The following is a 6,000-nucleotide window of genomic DNA, read 5'->3' as shown; positions in this document are numbered from 1 at the left end:
CTCCCTCCCCGGATGGAGAGGAAGGATCCAAGCAGCAAGACGCCGCTCTGGCTCCTGAGACAGAGGCGAGGGCCGAGGGAGACCCCCCATTGGACACTTTCTTGCCGGGGGTCTCCTCATCCTCCTCCCCTGATGAAGCGGTGGCTGGCACCTCCTCCAGTAGCCCTCCCCCGCTGGATCTCCGGGCGCACCAAGACCTCCTTAGGCGAGTAGCTCAGAATCTGAGCCTACAAGCCGAGGAGGTCTCTGAGATCGAGGACCCGATTGTCACCATCCTCTCGTCTGATGCTCCCACCAGGGTCGCCCTACCCTTCATTAGGACGATCCAGGCCAATGCCAATACAATCTGGCAGTCACCGGCCTCCATCCCCCCTACGGTGAGGGGCGTCGAGAGGAAGTACATGGCCCCCTCCAAAGGCTACGAGTACCTCCATGTCCACCCGACACTGTGTTCCCTGGTGGAGCAGTCGGTGAATGACAGGGAGCGTCATGGTCAGGAAGCTCCAGCCCCCAAATCCAGGGAGGCCAGACGTATGGACCTCCTTGGACGCAAAGTCTACTCGGCTGGGGCCCTGCAGCTCAGGGTTTCGAACCAACAAGCCCTGCTCAGTAGATACGCGTTCAACTCGTGGGTGGCAGCGGACAAATTTAAAGAGCTGCTGCCACAAGACGCCCGCCAAGAATTTGCGGCCATTCTAGACGAGGGCAAGAAGGTTGCACGAACATCGTTGCAAGCTTCTTTAGACGCTGCAGACTCGGCTGCCCGCACCCTCGCCTCGGGGGTAACGATGCACCGTATCTCCTGGCTGCAGGTCTCTGGCCTTCCACCGGAGCTCCAACATACCATCCAGGACCTCCCGTTCGAAGGCCAGGGCCTGTTTTCGGAAAAGACAGACCCCAGACTTAAGAGTCTAAAGGACAATCGGGTCATTATGCGCTCCCTAGGGATGCACACGCCGGGAACGCAGCGCAGGCCCTTCCGGCCACAGCAGCAGCAGCAGCGCAGGCCATACCCCCAGTTCCGCCAACGGCAGGACCTCAATAGGCGCCGTGGCAGGAATGGAAGGCGTAGGCATTCGGGGAACCAAGGGGGGCAGAATCAAAACTCCTCTAAGCCCCCGCCTGGACCCAAGCCTTCGTTTTGAAGGTGCGCCCGAGGGTGCAGTAACAGTTTCCCCCACGGATCCTTCCCCCTCGTTTTCCAACCGCCTTTCGTTTTTCCTTCCGGCGTGGACCCAAATAACATCGGACCGCTGGGTCTTGCGTACGGTGCAGACGGGATACCGCCTGCAGTTTACATCGTTTCCTCCTTCCCGCCCCCCTTCCTCGTCCCTCTTCAGGGACCCCTCTCACGAGCAATTCCTTCGACAGGAGGTACAGATGCTCCTCAACAAAGGAGCCATAGAGGCGGTTCCGGAAAACGAGAAAGGCAAGGGGTTTTATTCCCGCTACTTTCTGATCCCCAAGGCCAAGGGAAGCCTCAGGCCTATCCTCGACCTGCGAGAGCTCAACAAATACCTGGTGAAGTTGAAGTTCCGCATGGTATCCCTGGGGACCATTATCCCATCCCTGGATCCGGGAGACTGGTACGCTGCCCTCGACATGCAGGACGCTTATTTTCACATCGCCATTTGGCCACACCACAGACGCTTCCTTCGTTTCGTGGTGGGCCCCCTTCACTACCAATTTGCAGTCCTCCCATTTGGCCTTTCTACGGCCCCGAGGGTATTTACAAAATGCATGGCAGTCGTTGTGGCACATCTTCGGCGCAGTCGTATCCACGTGTTCCCTTACCTAGACGATTGGTTAATTCGGGGCACGTCGGAACTGCAAGTTTGCAGCCACGTCCGCATGATCATCGGCCTGTTTGCTACCTTGGGCCTCATGATCAACATGGACAAGTCCACCCTGATCCCCACGCAGAGGGTGGAGTTCATCGGGGCCGTCCTGGACTCCACCGTGGCCAGGGCTCTTCTGCCGTTACCGAGGTTCCAGGCATTGTCGGCGATCGTTCAGCGATTGCGGACAGCCCCCTTGACATCAGTACGGACATGTCTAACCCTGTTAGGCCACATGGCAGCATGCACGTTTGTGACCGGTTACGCTCGGCTCCGCATGAGGCCCCTCCAGTTGTGGCTCATCGAACATTACCGGCCGGCAAGGCAGCTGCTAGACATGCTGATCACAATCCCCCAGGGGGTGTTAGATTCTCTCGGCTGGTGGCTAGACCAGTCCGTAGTGTGTGCGGGGCTCCCTTTCCACCCTCCTCAGCCCTCGGTGTCCCTGACAACGGATGCCTCAGATCTCGGCTGGGGGGCCCACCTGGGAACCCTGAGAACGCAGGGCTTGTGGTCCCCGCAGGAGGTGAGGATGCACATCAACATGCGGGAGTTGAGAGCGGTCCGCCTTGCTTGTCAAACGTTCTGTCACCAGCTTCAAGGTCGTTGTGTCACGGTGTTTACCGACAACACGACGACCATGTACTATATCAACAAGCAGGGCGGCACCAGATCCTCTCCCCTATGTCACGAGGCGATGCGACTCTGGGACTTTTGTGTAGCCCACTCCATTCACCTCTCGGCTTCCTTCCTCCCCGGAGTACGGAACACGCTGGCAGATCGCCTGAGCAGATCCTTCCTATCACACGAGTGGTCCCTTCGCCCGGACGTCGCCCTCTCAATCTTCCAGAGGTGGGGTTATCCCCGTGTGGACCTCTTCGCGTCCGGGGGGAACAAGAAGTGCCAGGCGTTCTGCTCCTTTCAGGGCAGGGAGCCCGGGTCTATAGCGGATGCCTTCCTTATTCCGTGGACGACCCACTTGTACTACGCGTTTCCCCCGTTCCCACTGGTCCACAGGGTCCTTCTGAAGGTGCGCAGGGACAGGGCTCGCGTGATCATGGTAGCCCCGGCGTGGCCCAGGCAACATTGGTACCCCATGCTGCTGGACCTGGCCATAGCCGACCCAGTTCCCCTGCCCCTTCACCCGGACCTGATTACCCAGGAACACGGGACTCTCTGTCACCCGGACCTGCAGTCGCTGCACCTAGCGGCGTGGTTCCTGCGTGGCTGACCGGTTCTGAACTGCGCTGCTCCACCCCGGTACGGGAGGTACTTTTGGGCAGCAGGAAGCCTTCCACTAGAGCGACATACTCGGCCAAGTGAAAGCGTTTCTCCTGTTGGTGCGTGGAGAAAGGTCTCCGCCCTATGGAAGTTTCGGTGGCCAATATCTTAGACTATGTTTGGTCCCTCAAACAACAGGGTCTGGCGATATCGTCGTTGCGGGTCCACCTGGCGGCTATCTCCACCTTTCACCCCGGTGGGGATGGCCGCTCCGTTTTTTCTCACCCGACGGTGTCTAGATTCCTGAAAGGGCTGGAACGTTTATACCCTAACGTCCGACTCCCTGCTCCAACCTGGGATCTGAACCTAGTGTTGTCTCGGCTCATGGGGCCCCCCTTTGAGCCGTTAGCTACTTGCTCCCTACTCTATCTCTCGTGGAAGACTGCCTTTTTAGTAGCTATCACCTCAGCTAGGCGGGTGTCAGAACTCCGGGCTCTTGTGTTAGACCCCCCGTATACAGTCTTCCACAAAGATAAGGTGCAGCTGAGGCCACACCCTGCCTTTCTCCCCAAGGTAGTCTCGACCTTCCACATCAACCAAGAGATATTCCTCCCGGTTTTTTTCCCGAAACCTCACTCTTCAGGCAGGGAGCAGCAGCTCCACTCGCTTGATGTCCGTAAGGCTCTCGCGTTCTATGTGGAGAGGACCAAACCGTTCCGCAAATCCCCCCAACTTTTCATGGCAGTAGCGGACCGCATGAAGGGGCTTCCTATCTCCTCACAGAGGTTATCCTCATGGGTAACGTCCTGTATCAGGACCTGCTATGAGCTGGCCCACGTTCCTACGGGCCGTGTGACTGCGCATTCTACCAGGGCGCAGGCGTCGTCGCTGGCTTTCCTCGCCCGTGTGCCCATCCAGGAAATCTGTCGGGCAGCGACCTGGTCATCGGTCCACACCTTTGCTTCCCACTACGCCCTGGTCCAGCAGTCCAGAGAGGACGCGGCCTTCGGATCTGCAGTGCTCCATGCCGCGACTTCTCACTCCGACCCCACCGCCTAGGTATGGCTTGGGATTCACCTAACTGGAATGGATGTGAGCAATCACTCGAAGAAGAAAAGACGGTTACTCACCTTTGTAACTGTTGTTCTTCGAGATGTGTTGCTCACATCCATTCCACACCCGCCCTCCTTCCCCACTGTTGGAGTAGCCGGCAAGAAGGAACTGAGGAGCGGGTGGGCCGGCAGGGGTATATATCGAGCGCCATGGCGGCGCCACTCCAGGGGGCGACCTGCCGGCCCACTGGAGTTGCTAGGGTAAAAAGTTTCCGACGAACGTGCACGCACGGCGCGCACACCTAGCTGGAATGGATGTGAGCAACACATCTCGAAGAACAACAGTTACAAAGGTGAGTAACCGTCTTATTCAGTGGGTCAAATTCAGAGGCAATGTGTAAGGGAATGGGGGCGGGGACTATAAATTACAAGGTAATACATGGAATGAATCTAAGTCTAAGAGCATCTCTAAAGTGTTATAAATTACACCAAATTAGCCAGCATTACTTGTGCTGTGGTTCTCAGGCTGCGATAAAGAATAGAATTGTTAATGGAGAAAAGGGATCGCTCAGACATTCTCTTGCATCTAATGAGGTGTAGTTGATTGGAGAGGAAATTTTGAAATATTGAAGTTTTGCACATCTCAGTTTGTGTGAGGAGCTCTCTTTGAAGCAATTGGCAAGACAAGACGGGCGAGGTAATATCTTGTGTTGACCAACTTCTGTTGGGGAGAAAGCAAAGCTTTTGAGCTTACACAGAGCTCGTCTTCAGCTCTGGGCCAACTGAAGCAAATCTGAAAGCACTCACACAGCTTCATCCAGCTCTGTTACAAACCCATAGGTGGTGCAGGTCAGGCCTTCCTGTGAAACAGCTGTCATTTTTTAAAAACAATAGAGCAGGCTGCGGAGTAGAGCTAGTGCCACCTCATGGTGTCAGCTTGCACGGCTTCTGTGACCTAAAACAAATGGGAGTGAACCCCATGAGAACTGCCTGGAAGTCTTTGACAGGGCCATTGCAGTAGCAGAGGGACAGGAAAAATCTTCCACAGTGATTCCTTTGCTTCTGTTTCTTCAAGGACTGTTTCATGGATATGATTTTGCCATCTGGCCTGGATTTTTGCTACATAAAAGGGACTTTTTGGCTAAACAACAAAATAAGGATTCTTTTAAAACCCCAAGTTATCCGTGAGTGTCTGAGCAACACACTTCCCATATGGTTACAAGTTAATTTAATGCAAAATGTATGTCTCGTACTTGACCTCAGGTGAAATGGGTTGAAAACCATCCCTGCACATCTAAAATCTCAGTCATACTCCCATGTGCCTGTTATGTATGTTTATTAACCAACATTCATTCCTCTTGACTTGCGTTCACAGATGCTTTCCAGCTTTGAGCACGCATGTAAATATGATTTGTGTGTCCGAGTTGCCATGTAAATCACCAAATTAGATGCACACACAGAGTGCATTGCTTCTCAAGAGCATGCTCCAAAGGATGGTTCACATTACATCACTTTCAACAACTGCAAAATGAGCCAATGAAAGTTTACTTGTGGCAATTGTCTCTGGAAGCCCAATATAAGGATTGATCCTGCCAGGTGCTGAACACTCTGGCCCCAATTCAGCAAAGCACTTATGCATATGGTTAACTTTAAACACATGAGTCAATATCACTGGGGCTACTCATATGCTTAAAAGCTTTGCTGGGTTAAAATCAGAGTGTTCCGCACTTTGTAGCATCAAATCCTTATAGAGCCGGGGAACAGTCATTCAGAAAGTTACTTTAGACCTAATGACTATATTAACACATGCTAGCCTCTCAGATGATAGAAATGGTGGTAAGTATCAGAGGGGTAGCCAATACCCACGAAAGCTCATGCTCCAAAAATGT

This window comes from Gopherus flavomarginatus, chromosome 6 (genome assembly GCF_025201925.1).
Source record: "Gopherus flavomarginatus isolate rGopFla2 chromosome 6, rGopFla2.mat.asm, whole genome shotgun sequence".
Taxonomy (NCBI): Eukaryota; Metazoa; Chordata; order Testudines; family Testudinidae; genus Gopherus; species Gopherus flavomarginatus.
The sequence above is the reverse complement of the archived record's forward strand: the minus strand, read 5'-3'. Positions refer to the sequence as shown.